Source organism: Arachis ipaensis, chromosome B6, assembly GCF_059453495.1.
Source record: "Arachis ipaensis isolate K30076 ecotype BB chromosome B6, ASM5945349v1, whole genome shotgun sequence".
In the NCBI taxonomy this organism is placed as follows: Eukaryota; Viridiplantae; Streptophyta; class Magnoliopsida; order Fabales; family Fabaceae; genus Arachis; species Arachis ipaensis.
Window position 1 is genome coordinate 43,181,777 of NC_142441.1, and position 12,106 is coordinate 43,193,882.

Below are 12,106 nucleotides of genomic sequence, written 5' to 3' on the forward strand. Positions count from 1 at the left end.
TATTTTATTCTGAGCCAATATGGCATTCAGAGTATCAATTTCAAGAACTCCCTTCCTCATAGGCATCCCTTTATTCACAGGATTCCTTTCAGAAGTGTACATGAACTGGTTATTTGCAACCATGTCAATGAGTTCTTGAGCTTCTGCAGGCGTTTTCTTTAGGTGAATAGATCTACCTGAAGAATGGTCCAGTGACATCTTTGATAGCTCAGACAGACCATCATAGAATATATCCAGGATGGTCCATTCTGAAAGCATGTCAGAAGGACACTTTTTGGTCAGTTCCTTGTATCTCTCCCAAGCTTCATAGAGGGATTCACCTTCTTTCTGTTTGAAGGTCTGAACATCCACTCTAAGCTTACTAAGCTTTTGAGGAGGAAAGAACTTGGCTAAGAAAGCCGTGACCAGCTTATCCCAAGAGTTCAGGCTATCTTAGGTTGAGAGTCCAACCATATTCTAGCTTTGTCTCTTATAGCAAATGGGAAAAGCATAGGCCTGTAGACCTCGGGATCAACCCTATTGGTCTTAACAGTATCACAGATCTGCAAGAATTCAGTTAAGAACTAAAAAGGATATTCAGATGGAAGTCCATGAAACTTGCAGTTCTGTTGCATCAGAGAAACTAATTGAGGTTTAAGCTCAAAGTTGTTTGCTCCAATGGCAGGAATTGAGATGCTTCTTCCATGTAAATTGGAATTTGGTCCAGTAAAGTCACCAAGCATCTTCCTTGCATTGTTATTATTTTCGGCCATGTCTCCTTCTTTTTCGAAAATTTCTGTCAGATTTTCTCCAGAGAGTTGAGCTTTAGCTTCCCTTAGCTTCCTCTTCAGAGTCCTTTCAGGTTCAGGATCGGCTTCAACAAGAATGTTCTTATCCTTGTTCCTGTTTATATGAAAAAGAAGAAAACAGAAAAGAAAATATGGAATCCTCTATGTCACAGTATAGAGATTCCTTATTCAAGTATAAGAAGAGAAGAATGTAAGAAGGAGAAGAGGTAAAATTCGAACACGGAGAGGAAGATGGGGTTCGAATTTTGGGTGGAAGAGAAGTGTTAGTAGATGAATAAATAAATAGAAGGAGATGAGAGAGAGGGAATTTCGAAAATTAATTAAATTAAAAAATAAAATTTAAAGTTAAATTTTGAAAATTAAAATTGAAATCAAATTAAATTAAAAATTAAAACAATTAGTTAATTAAAAAGGAATTTTGAAGAAGAGGGAAGGGATTTTCGAAAATTAGAGAGAGAGAATTAGTTAAGTAGTTTTGAAAAAGATATGATTGAAATAAAAAGATAAGATTGATTGAAAAAGATTTGAAAATCAATTTGAAAAGATAAGAGGTTAGAAAAGATTTTGAAATTAAATTTTGAAAAAGATGTGATTGAAATTTAATTTGAAAAAGATTTGAAAAAGAATTTTAAAAAGATTTGATTTTGAATATTAAAGTTGATTACTTGACTAACAAGAAACAAAAAGATTTGATTTTAAAATTTAAATATTGAACCTTTCTTATTAGGCAAGTAACAAACTTAATATTTTTGAATTAATCACATTAATTGTTAGCATTGAATTCGAAAATATGAAATAAAATAAGAAAAAGATTTTGAAAATTAATTTGAAATTTTCGAAAATATGAAAGAAAAATTGAAAAAGATTTGATTTTTAAAAAAGATTTGAAAAAGATAGAATTTTTAAATTGAAAATTTGATTTGACTCATAAGAAACAACTAAATTTTAAAAAGTTTTGAAAATAGTCAACTCAAATTTTCGAAAATTTATGAGTGAAAAAGGGAAAGATATTTTTTTTATTTTTGAATTTTAATAAAGAAAGAGAAAAACATCAAAAAGACTCAATGCATGAAAATTTTGAATCAAAACACATGATGCATGCAAGAATACTTTGAATGTCAAGATGAACTCCAAGAACACTTTGAATGTCAAGATGAACATCAAGACTTATTTTTGAAAAATTTTCAAGAAAAGAAAACATGCAAGACACCAAACTTAAAAATTTTTATTCTTTAGACATTAATAATTCAAGAATGCATATGAAAAACAAGGAAAGACACAAAACAAGAAAATATGAAGATCAAACAAGAAGACTGGCCAAGAACGACTTGAAGATCATGAAGAATGCAATGCATGAAATTTTCGAAAATAATTTTTTTTTTAGAAAATTAAAATGATGCAATTGACACCAAACTTAAAACTTGACTCTAGACTCAAACAAGAAATACAAAAATATTTTTGATTTTATGATTTTATAAATTTTATTTTATTTTATTTTGATTTTTCGAAAACTAATTGGGAAAAACAAAAAAGAGGAAAATAATTTTTTTTGTATCTTTCGAAAATAGGAAATAAAAAGCTTAGAATTAAAATAAAATTACCTAATCTGAGCAACAAGATGAACCGTCAGTTGTCCAAACTCGAACAATCCCCGGCAACGGCGCCAAAAACTTGGTATGCGAAATCGTGATCTTCAACAATGGCGCCAATGGCTTGGGGCTCTCAAACGTGAATCACACTTTGTCACAATTTCGCACAACTAACCAGCAAGTGCACTGGGTCGTCCAAGTAATAAACCTTACATGAGTAAAGGTCGATCCCACGGAGATTGTCGGCTTGAAGCAAGCTATGGTCACCTTGTAAATCTCAGTCAGGTGGATTCAGATAGTTATGGAGATTTGATAATTAAAACATAATTGAAATATAAACTAGGATAGAGATACTTATGTAATACATTGGTGAGAATTTCGGATAAGCGTATAGAGATGCCTTTCGTTCCTCTGAACCTCTGCTTTCCCGCTGTCTTCATCCAATCATTCCTACTCCTTTCCATGGCAAGCTTTATGTAGGGCATCACCGTTGTCAATGGCTACATCCTATCCTCTCTGTGAAAATGGTCCAATGCGATGTCACTGCATGGCTAATCATCTGTCGCTTCTCGATCATATTGGAATAGGATTTACTATCCTTTTGCGTCGGTCATTATGCCCAGCACTCGCGAGTTTAAAGGTCGTCACAGCCATCCCTTCTCAGATCCTACTCGGAATACCACAGACAAAGTTTAGACTTTCCAGATCTCAAGAATGGTCGTCCATGGGTTCTAACTTATACCACGAAGATTCTAATATCTCGGACTCGGTCCTCTGTATTAGATATCTAAGAGATACTCATTTAGCTTGCTTGCATATAGAATGGAAGTGTTTGTCAGGCACGCGTTCATAGGTGAGAATGATGATGAGCGTCATATAATCATCACATTCATCATGTTCTTGGGTGCGAATGGATATCTTAGAGAAGGAATAAGCTTGAATTGAATAGAAAAACAGTAGTAGTTTGTATTAATTCATGAGGAATAGCAGAGCTCCACACCTTAATCTATGGAGTGTAGAAACTCTACCGTTGAAAATACATAAGTAATAAGGTCCAGGCATGGCCGAATGGCCAGCCCCCTAAACGTGATCAAAGGATCAAAAGATAATCCAAAGATAATTCCAAAGATGTCCAATACAATAGTAAAAAAGTCCTATTTATGCTAAACTAGTTACTAAGGTTTTACAGAGATGAGTAAATGATGCAGAAATCCACTTCCGGGGCCCACTTGGTGTGTGCTTGGGCTGAGCATTGAGCTTTACACATGTAGAGGCTTCTCTTGGAGTTCAACGCCAGTTTGTAACCTGTTTCTGGCGTTTAACTCCACTTTGTAACCTGTTTTTGGCGTTTAACTCGAGAATGCAGCATGGAACTGGCGTTGAACGCCAGTTTGTGTCGTCTAAACGCGAGCAAAGTATGTACTATTATATATTGATGGAAAGCCCTGGATGTGTACTTTCCATCATAATTGAGAGCGCACCATTTGGAGTTCTGTAGCTCCAGAAAATTCACGTTGAGTGTAGGGAGGTCAGAATCCAACAGCGTCTGCAGTCCTTCTTCAACCTCTGAATCTGATTTTTGCTCAAGTCCCTCAATTTCAGCCAGAAAATACCTAAAATCACAGAAAAACACACAAACTTATAGTAAAGTCCAGAAATGTGAATTTTAATTAAAAACTAATAAAAATATACTAAAAACTAACTAAATTATACTGAAAACTATGTAAAAACAATGCCAAAAATCGTATAAATTATTCGCTCATCAATGAACAATCGCCCAATTCCTTGATTTAAGTGCTCATGGGAAGAGATGAAGATTGGTCACTGATTCTACGACACAAATTCATAGAACAAAGTATTGGTAGGATTACATGTCACTATATCCATCCAAACCCCCATCTAATCCAATGTGAGAGAGCAATTCTAGCATGATCTCCTCATTCCTCTTTGAAGGTTCAAAGGAGATCCAATTATGAATAGCTTCTTTCCTAAGATAACTATCCAATAGGATGAAGAACGAAAGCCTTATAGCGAAATCAAGAGAAAAGAAAGAAGAAGAAAAATGAAAAATAATATTGATCCATTGAATTACACAGAGCTCCCTAACCCAATGAAAGGGGTTTAGTTGTTCATAGCTCTTAGAATGTAAAATGGAATTGAAAGATACATTGCAGAATTGAAAGAATTGCAGAAAATTAAAATTAGCAGAGTGTCAGGATCTCTCCGCCAGCTAAAATTCCCCTTTACTAACTTGAATTCTAAGCTATTTATACACTTTTCTTTTATTGATCTTCAATCTCTGAATTGGTCTTTTGGCCTTGATTGAATTGGGTTGAAGTTGCTCCAATTGGTTTCCCTTGTTGCTGAGAAGAGATCTGCTTGAATTGTAAAGTTCTGATGCAGCACGTTGGAGTCCACGCTTGGGGGCCAACGTTGATTCAAACACCCTTTTAAAAATTCAGTCCTGCTTGCTGTCATTGGCGTTTGATTCAACGTTGGAGTGCCAACGTTCTTCTACCCACGCGTACGCGTGCCTTGCACGTTTGCGCCCTTGGGGTCATAATACGCATCCACACGTGCGCGTGGATGCAAAAATCCCAATTCCAGTTTCAAAAGCTTTTAGAAGAACGTTGGCCTCAGCGTTTGACTGGCAACGTTCCCTCCAACGTTGGTCTATCCACGCATACGCGTCAGCCACGCGTGCACGTGGATTGTAAGAATTTCCAATCCACGCGTGCGCATGGATTCTTAAAAGTTAAACCCACGCGTATGCGCTATAGACGCGTGCGTGTCGTTGCGCTTTTTCATGTTCATGATTTTGAGATCAAGATCGCGCACGTTGGCCACCCACGTTTGAGATAGCGTTGTTGGTTCAACGTTACTGATGAGCGGATAATTTATACGCTTTTTGGCATTGTTTTTTGGTAGTTTTTAGCATGTTTTAGTTACTTTTTATTATATTTTTATTTAGTTATCATGAAAAAATCACATTTCTAGACTTTACTATGAGTTTGTGTATTTTTTTGTAATTTCAGGTATTTTCTGGCTAAAATTGAGGGACCTGAGCAAAAATATGATTCAGAGGCTGAGAAAGGACTGCAGATACTGTTGGATTCTGACCTCCCTGAACTCAAATGCATTTTTCTGGAGCTACAGTAGTCCAATTGGCGCGCTCTTAATCGGGATGGAAAGCTAACATCTTAGGCTTTCTAGCAATGTATAATAGTCCATACTTTGCCTGAGATTTGATGGCCCATACTGGCGTTAAACGCCAGCCAGAGACCCTTTTCAGGCGTAAAACGCCGGAACTGGCACCAAAACTTGAGTTGAACGCCCAAACTGGCACCCAAGCTGGTGTTTAACTCCAAGAATGGCCTATGCACGTGAAAGCTTCAAAGCTCAGCCCAAACACTCACCAAGTGGGCCCCAGAAGTGGATTTCTGCACTATCTGCACTTAGTTACTCATTTTCTGTAAACCTAAGTTACTAGTTTAGTATAAAAACTATTTTTAGAGATTCATTTTGAATGGATGACATTTTACATCTTATATTGTATCTTCTACGGCATGAGTCTCTACACCCCATAGGTGGGGGTAGGGAGCTCTGCTGTGTCTCAATGGATTAATGCAATTACTATTGTTTTCTATTCGATCACGCTTGATTCTATTCTAAGATACTCACTCGTACTTCAATATAAAGAATATGATGATCCGTGACACTCATCATCATTCTCAAATTTATGAATGTGTGCTTGACAACCATTCCCGTTCTATCTGAGCTCAACGTAGTCATTGGGCGAGAGCTTGAGTGCGTATCTCTTGGGTTTCTAATCCATGAGTTTGACTTGCATCTCCTGACAATAGAGCATTCAAACCCATGAGATTAGAACCTTCGTGGTAGAGGATAGAACCAATTGGCAGCATTCTTGAGATCCGAAAAGTCTAAACCTTGTCTGTGGTATTCTGAGTAGGATCTGGGACGGGATGATTGTGACGAACTTCAAACTCACGAATGTTGGGCGTAGTGACAATGTGCAAAAGGATAGAGAGATCCTATTCCGACACAAACGAGAACCGACAGATGATTAGCCGTGCGGTAGCTATGCCTGGTATTTTTCATCCGAGATGAGAGATCCGACAGTTGATTAGCCGTACAGAAACCGTACCTGGACCATTTTCACTGAGATGACAGATGGTAGCCATTGACAACGGTGATCCACCAACATACAGCTTGCCATAGAAGGAAGCCATGCGTGTTTGGAGAAGAAGACAGTAGGAAGGCAGAGATTCAGACGACAGAGCATCTCCGAAACCTCAACCTGTTCCTCATTACTGAATCACAAGTATCATTCATTTCATGTTATTTACTTTTCATAAACAAAATCATTCATATCATTTGAATCTCCTGACTAAGATTTATAGGATAATCATAGCTTGCTTCAAGCAGGCAATCTCCGTGGGATCGATCCTTACTCACGTAAGGTATTACTTGGACGACCCAGTGCACTTGTTGGTTAGTTGTACCAGAGTTGTGAAAAGTGTGATCACAATTCCGTGCACCAATTTTTTGGCACCGTTGCCGGGGATTGTTCGAGTTTGGACAACTGACGGTTCATCTTGATGCTTAGATTAGGAAAAAATTATCTTTTTTGGTTTAGAGTCACTAAATTTGAGTCTTTTATTTTCTTTTCAAAAATTTTATTTTTCTTTATTAATCTTTAATTTTTCTTTGAGTCTTTTATTATTGTTTTTGTTAAAATTTTAAAATTCTTATTTTCTTTATCTAGATTTTTTTCGAAAATTTTTAATAAATAGATAAAAACCAATAAACTAATAATTGAGTCTTCTGTTTGAGTTTAGTTTCATGTTTTAAGTTTGGTGTCAATTGCATGTTTTTATTTTCCTTCAATTTTTTGAATTGCATGTTTTTATTTTTCTTCATATTTTTAATTACATGTTCTTAGTTCTTTCTTGATCTTCAAATTGTTCTTGATAATTTTCCTTATTTGATCTTTAAATTTTCTTATTTAGTGTCTTTTGTTGTTTATCTTATACATTTTCGAATTATTATTGTCCAAAGTATAAAAATTTTTAAGTTTGGTATTTTTTTGTGTCCTTATTTTCTTAAAAATTTTCAAAATTTGTTCTTGGTGTTCATCTTGATCTTCAAAGTGTTCTTGGTGTTCATCTTGACATTCAAAGTTTTCTTGTTTGTTTTCTTTGTTTTGATCTAAAAATTCTAAGTTTGGTGTCATTTTATTATTTTTCTCTTTCCTCATTAAATTCAAAAAAAAAAATATCTTTTCCTTTATTTACTCATCATTTTCGAATTTTAGGTTGACTTAGTCAAAACTTTTAAAATTTGGTAGTTTCTTGTTAATCAAGTCAAAATTTCAATTTTAAAAATTTATCTTTTTAAATCTTTTTCAAAATAAATTCTTTTTCAATTTTCTTTTTATATTTTTTGAAAATATTTTATAAAATTTTTCAAAATCTTTTTCTTTTTTTTATAATTTTGGAATTACTTGTCCTATTCTATTATTTTGATTGAAAAATTTTAAGTTTGGTGTTTTCTTGTTAAGAAAGTTTCAATCTTTAAAATTTTAAAATCATATCTTTTTCAAATCTTTTCTTTTATTTATTTTCTTACAAGTATCTTTAATTTTAAGACATCTTTTTCAAAACTTCCTAACTATTTTCTCTCTCTTCATTTTTCGAAAATCCTCACCCACAATTTTTCAAATCTTTTTAATTAGTTAATTATTTTAGTTTTCAATTTTCTTTTATATCTTTTTCTTCTAATTTTTGAACTTATATTCAATTTTTTGTTTATTTTATTTTATTTTATTTTCCTTTAATTTCAGTTTTCAAAAAAAAAGGAGAAATTTTTTTTATTTACAATCCACATCATCTCCCTTTCTCCATCATGGACCTAAGTGGAAATGAACAGTCCAGAAGGACTTTGGGGTCATATGCTAATCCCACTATTGCTTCATATGGGAGTAGTATCTGTATACCCCCATCAGAGTCAGCAATTTTGAGTTAAATCCTCAGCTCATTATCATGGTGCAGCAAAATTGCCAGTATTCCGGTCTTCCACAGGAAGAACCTACTGAGTTTCTGGCACAGTTCTTACAGATTGCTGACACAGTACGTGATAAGGAAGTGGATCAGGATGTCTATAGATTATTGCTATTTCCATTTGCTGTAAAAGACCAAGCTAAGAAGTGGTTAAACAACCAACCCAAAGCCAGCATAAGAACATGGAAACAATTGTCAGACAAATTCCTGAATCAATATTTCCCTCCAAAAAGGATGACACAGCTAAGGCTGGACATCCAAGGCTTTAAACAAGAGGATAATGAATCTCTTTATAATGCCTGGGGGAGGTACAGAGAGATGCTAAGGAAATGCCCCTCTGAAATATTTTCAGAATAGGTGCAGTTAGACATCTTTTACTATGGGCTTACAAAAAAGGCCCAGATGTCTCTAGACCACTCTGCTGGTGGATCTATACATATGAAAAAGACAATTGAAGAGGCTCAAGAGCTCATTGATATAGTTGCCAGTAATCAGCACCTGTACTCAAGTGGTGAGACCTCCATAAAAGAAGAAGCTGAGGCAGCATCCACTGAACTTAGTCCTCCAGAATAAATTGCTGAACTCAATCAGCAACTATTTTCTATAACAAAATAGTTAGCAGAATTTAAAGAGATGCTACAAGAAACAAAAGATGCTAACAAGAATATGGAGGAACAATTGAATCAGACAAGGCAGCAGTTATCTAAACAGATAACAGAAGAATGCCAAGCTCTTCATTTGAGGAGCGGGAAGACATTGAATGTCTCAACTCAAAGCAGCAGAAAGCCAAGAAAGGTACAACTGACAGAGGATGACCAAACCACTGCCCAAAATCCCTCTGAGGACAGTAAGAGCCCAGAGAGGAATGATTCTGGCATTCAAACGCCAGAAAAGGGTGAGAAGTTGGCGTTGAACGCCTAGTGGATGGCCAATTCTGGCGTTCAAATGCCAGAAAGGGTGGAAATCTGGCGTTGAACGCCCATACAGCACCCAATTTTGGTGTTCAAACGCTAATGAGGGATCAGACACCTGCAAGTGCTGATAACAACCCCCTTAAGCAGGCTTCTCCAACCACTTCTGTAGGAAATAAACCTGTAGCAACTAAGGTTAAAGAATATAAAGCCAAGATGCCTTATCCTCAGAAACTCTGCCAAGTGGAACATGATAAACAATTTACCCGCTTTGCAGACTATCTCAGGACTCTTGAAATAAAGATTTCGTTTGCAGAGGCACTTAAGCAAATACCCACTTATGCTAAGTTCATGAAAGAGATCTTAAGTCATAAGAAGGATTGGAGAGATACTGAAAAAGTTTTTCTCATTGAAGAATGCAGTGCAGTCATTTTAAAAATCTTACAAGAGAAGCTTAAAGATCCCAGAAGCTTTCTGATACCATGCACATTAGAGGATGCTTGTACCAAGACAGCTTTATGTGATCTTGGGGCAAGTATCAACCTGATACCTGCATCCACTATCAAAAAGCTTGGTTTGACTGAAGAAGTCAAACCAACCCGAATATGTCTCCAACTTGCTAATGGTTGCATTAAAATTCCATCAGGCGTAATTGAGGACATGATTGTCAAGGTTGGGCCATTTGCCTTTGCCACTGACTTTGTAGTGCTGGAAATAAAGGAGTACAAGAGTGCAACTCTCATTCTAGAAAGACCTTTTCTAGAAACTGGACGAACCCTCATTGACGTCCAAAAAGGGGAGGTAACCCTGAGAGTCAATGAGGATGAGTTTAAGTTGAATATTGTCAAAGCTATACAACATCCAGATACATCAAAAGACTGCATGAGCGTTGATATTATTGACTCCCTGGTGGAAGAGGTCAATATGACTGAGAGTCTTGAATTAGAGCTAGATGACATTTTTAGAGATGTTCAGCCTGATCTGGAGGAACCAGAAAAAAAAAAGAACCTCTGAAAACTCCTCAGGAAGAGGAGAAGCTGGTGCACGAAATCGTGATTGTTTATTCCCCGGCAACGGCGCCAAAAATTTGGTACGTACGTTCATAATCTCAATTCTTTTTCACAACTCCGCACAACTAACCAGCAAGTGCACTAGGTCGTCCAAGTAATAAACCTTACGTGAGTAAGGGTCGATCCCACAGAGATTGTCGGCTTGAAGCAAGCTATGGTCATCTTGTAAATCTCAGTCTGGCAGATTCAAATGGTTGTGGGATTTTGATATTTAAAATATAATTAAAATATAAAATAAGATAGAAATACTTATGTAATTCATTGGTGAGAATTTCAGATAAGCGTATGGAGATGCTTTGCTCCTTCTGAATCTCTGTTTTACTACTGCCTTCATTCAATCATTCATACTCCTTTCCATGGCAAGCTGTATGTTGGGCATCACCGTTGTCAATGGCTACTTCCCGTTCTCTCAGTGAAAATGGTCCAAATGCACTGTCACCGCATGGCTAATCATCTGTCGATTCTCGATCATGTTGGAATAGGATCCATTGATCCTTTTGTGTCTGTCACTACGCCCAACACTCACGAGTTTGAAGCTCGTCACAATCATCCCTTCCCAGATCCTACTCGGAATACCACAGACAAGGTTTAAACTTTCCGGATCTCAAGAATGGCCGCCAATAATTCTATCTTATACCACGAAGACTCCGATCTTTCGGAATGGAGGCTAAGAGATACACGCTCGATCTAGGGTAGAACGGAAGTGGTTGTCAGGCACGCGTTGATAGGTTGAGAATAGTGATAAGTGTTACGGATCATCATATTCATCATGGTTAAAGTGCAAGCAAATATCTTAGAATAGGAATAAGCTTGGATTAAATAGAAAAACAATAGTACTTTGCATTAATTCATGAGGAGCAGCAGAGCTCCACACCTTAATCTATGGGGTGTAGAAACTCTACCGTTGAAAATACATAAGTGATGAAGGTCCAGGCATGGCCGAATGGCCAGCCCCCTAAACGTGATCTCTGAACATAAAATTATCCAAAGACTAACCAGAGATGTAAAATAAATCACTAAAAGTAGTTTTTATACTAAACTAGTAGCTAGGGTTACATAAGATAAGTAAATGATGTAGAAATCCACTTCCAGGTCCACTTGGTGTGTGCTTGGACTGAGCATTGAGCTTTCATGTGTAGAGACTCTTTTTGGAGTTAAACGCCAGGTTGTAGCCTGTTTCTGGCGTTTAACTCTAATTTACAACCTGTTTCTGGCGTTTAACTCCAGAATAGGGTAAGAAGTGGGCATTTGAACGCCAGTTTGCGTCATCAAAACTTGATCAAAGTATGGACTATTATATATTGTTGGAAAGCCCTGGATGTCTACTTTCCAACGCAATTGAGAGCATGCTAATTGGGTTTCTGTAGATCTATAAAATCCATTTCAAGTGCAGGAAGGTCAGAATCCAACAGCATCTGCAGTCCTTTTTCAGCCTTTGAATCAGATTTTTGCTCAAGTCCCTCAATTTCAGCCAGAAATTACCTGAAATCATAGAAAAACACACAAACTCATAGTAAAGTCCAGAAATGTGATTTTTATTTAAAAACTAATAAAAATATACTAAAAAGTAACTAAAACATACTAAAAACTATGTAAAAACAATGCCAAAAAGTGTATAAATTATCCGCTCATCACAACACCAAACTTAAATTGTTGCTTGTCCCCAAG

General features: G+C 36.2%; 1 non-coding gene across 1 annotated transcript; it reads left to right on the top strand.

Annotated features, from left to right (window-relative positions):
- Positions 1–252: 252 nt before the first annotated feature.
- Positions 253–360, top strand: LOC148555333 (small nucleolar RNA R71). The gene has a single exon (XR_015886457.1). It is a non-coding gene; the product is annotated as a small nucleolar RNA R71 (small nucleolar RNA).
- The last annotated feature ends 11,746 nt before the right edge of the window (positions 361–12,106 follow it).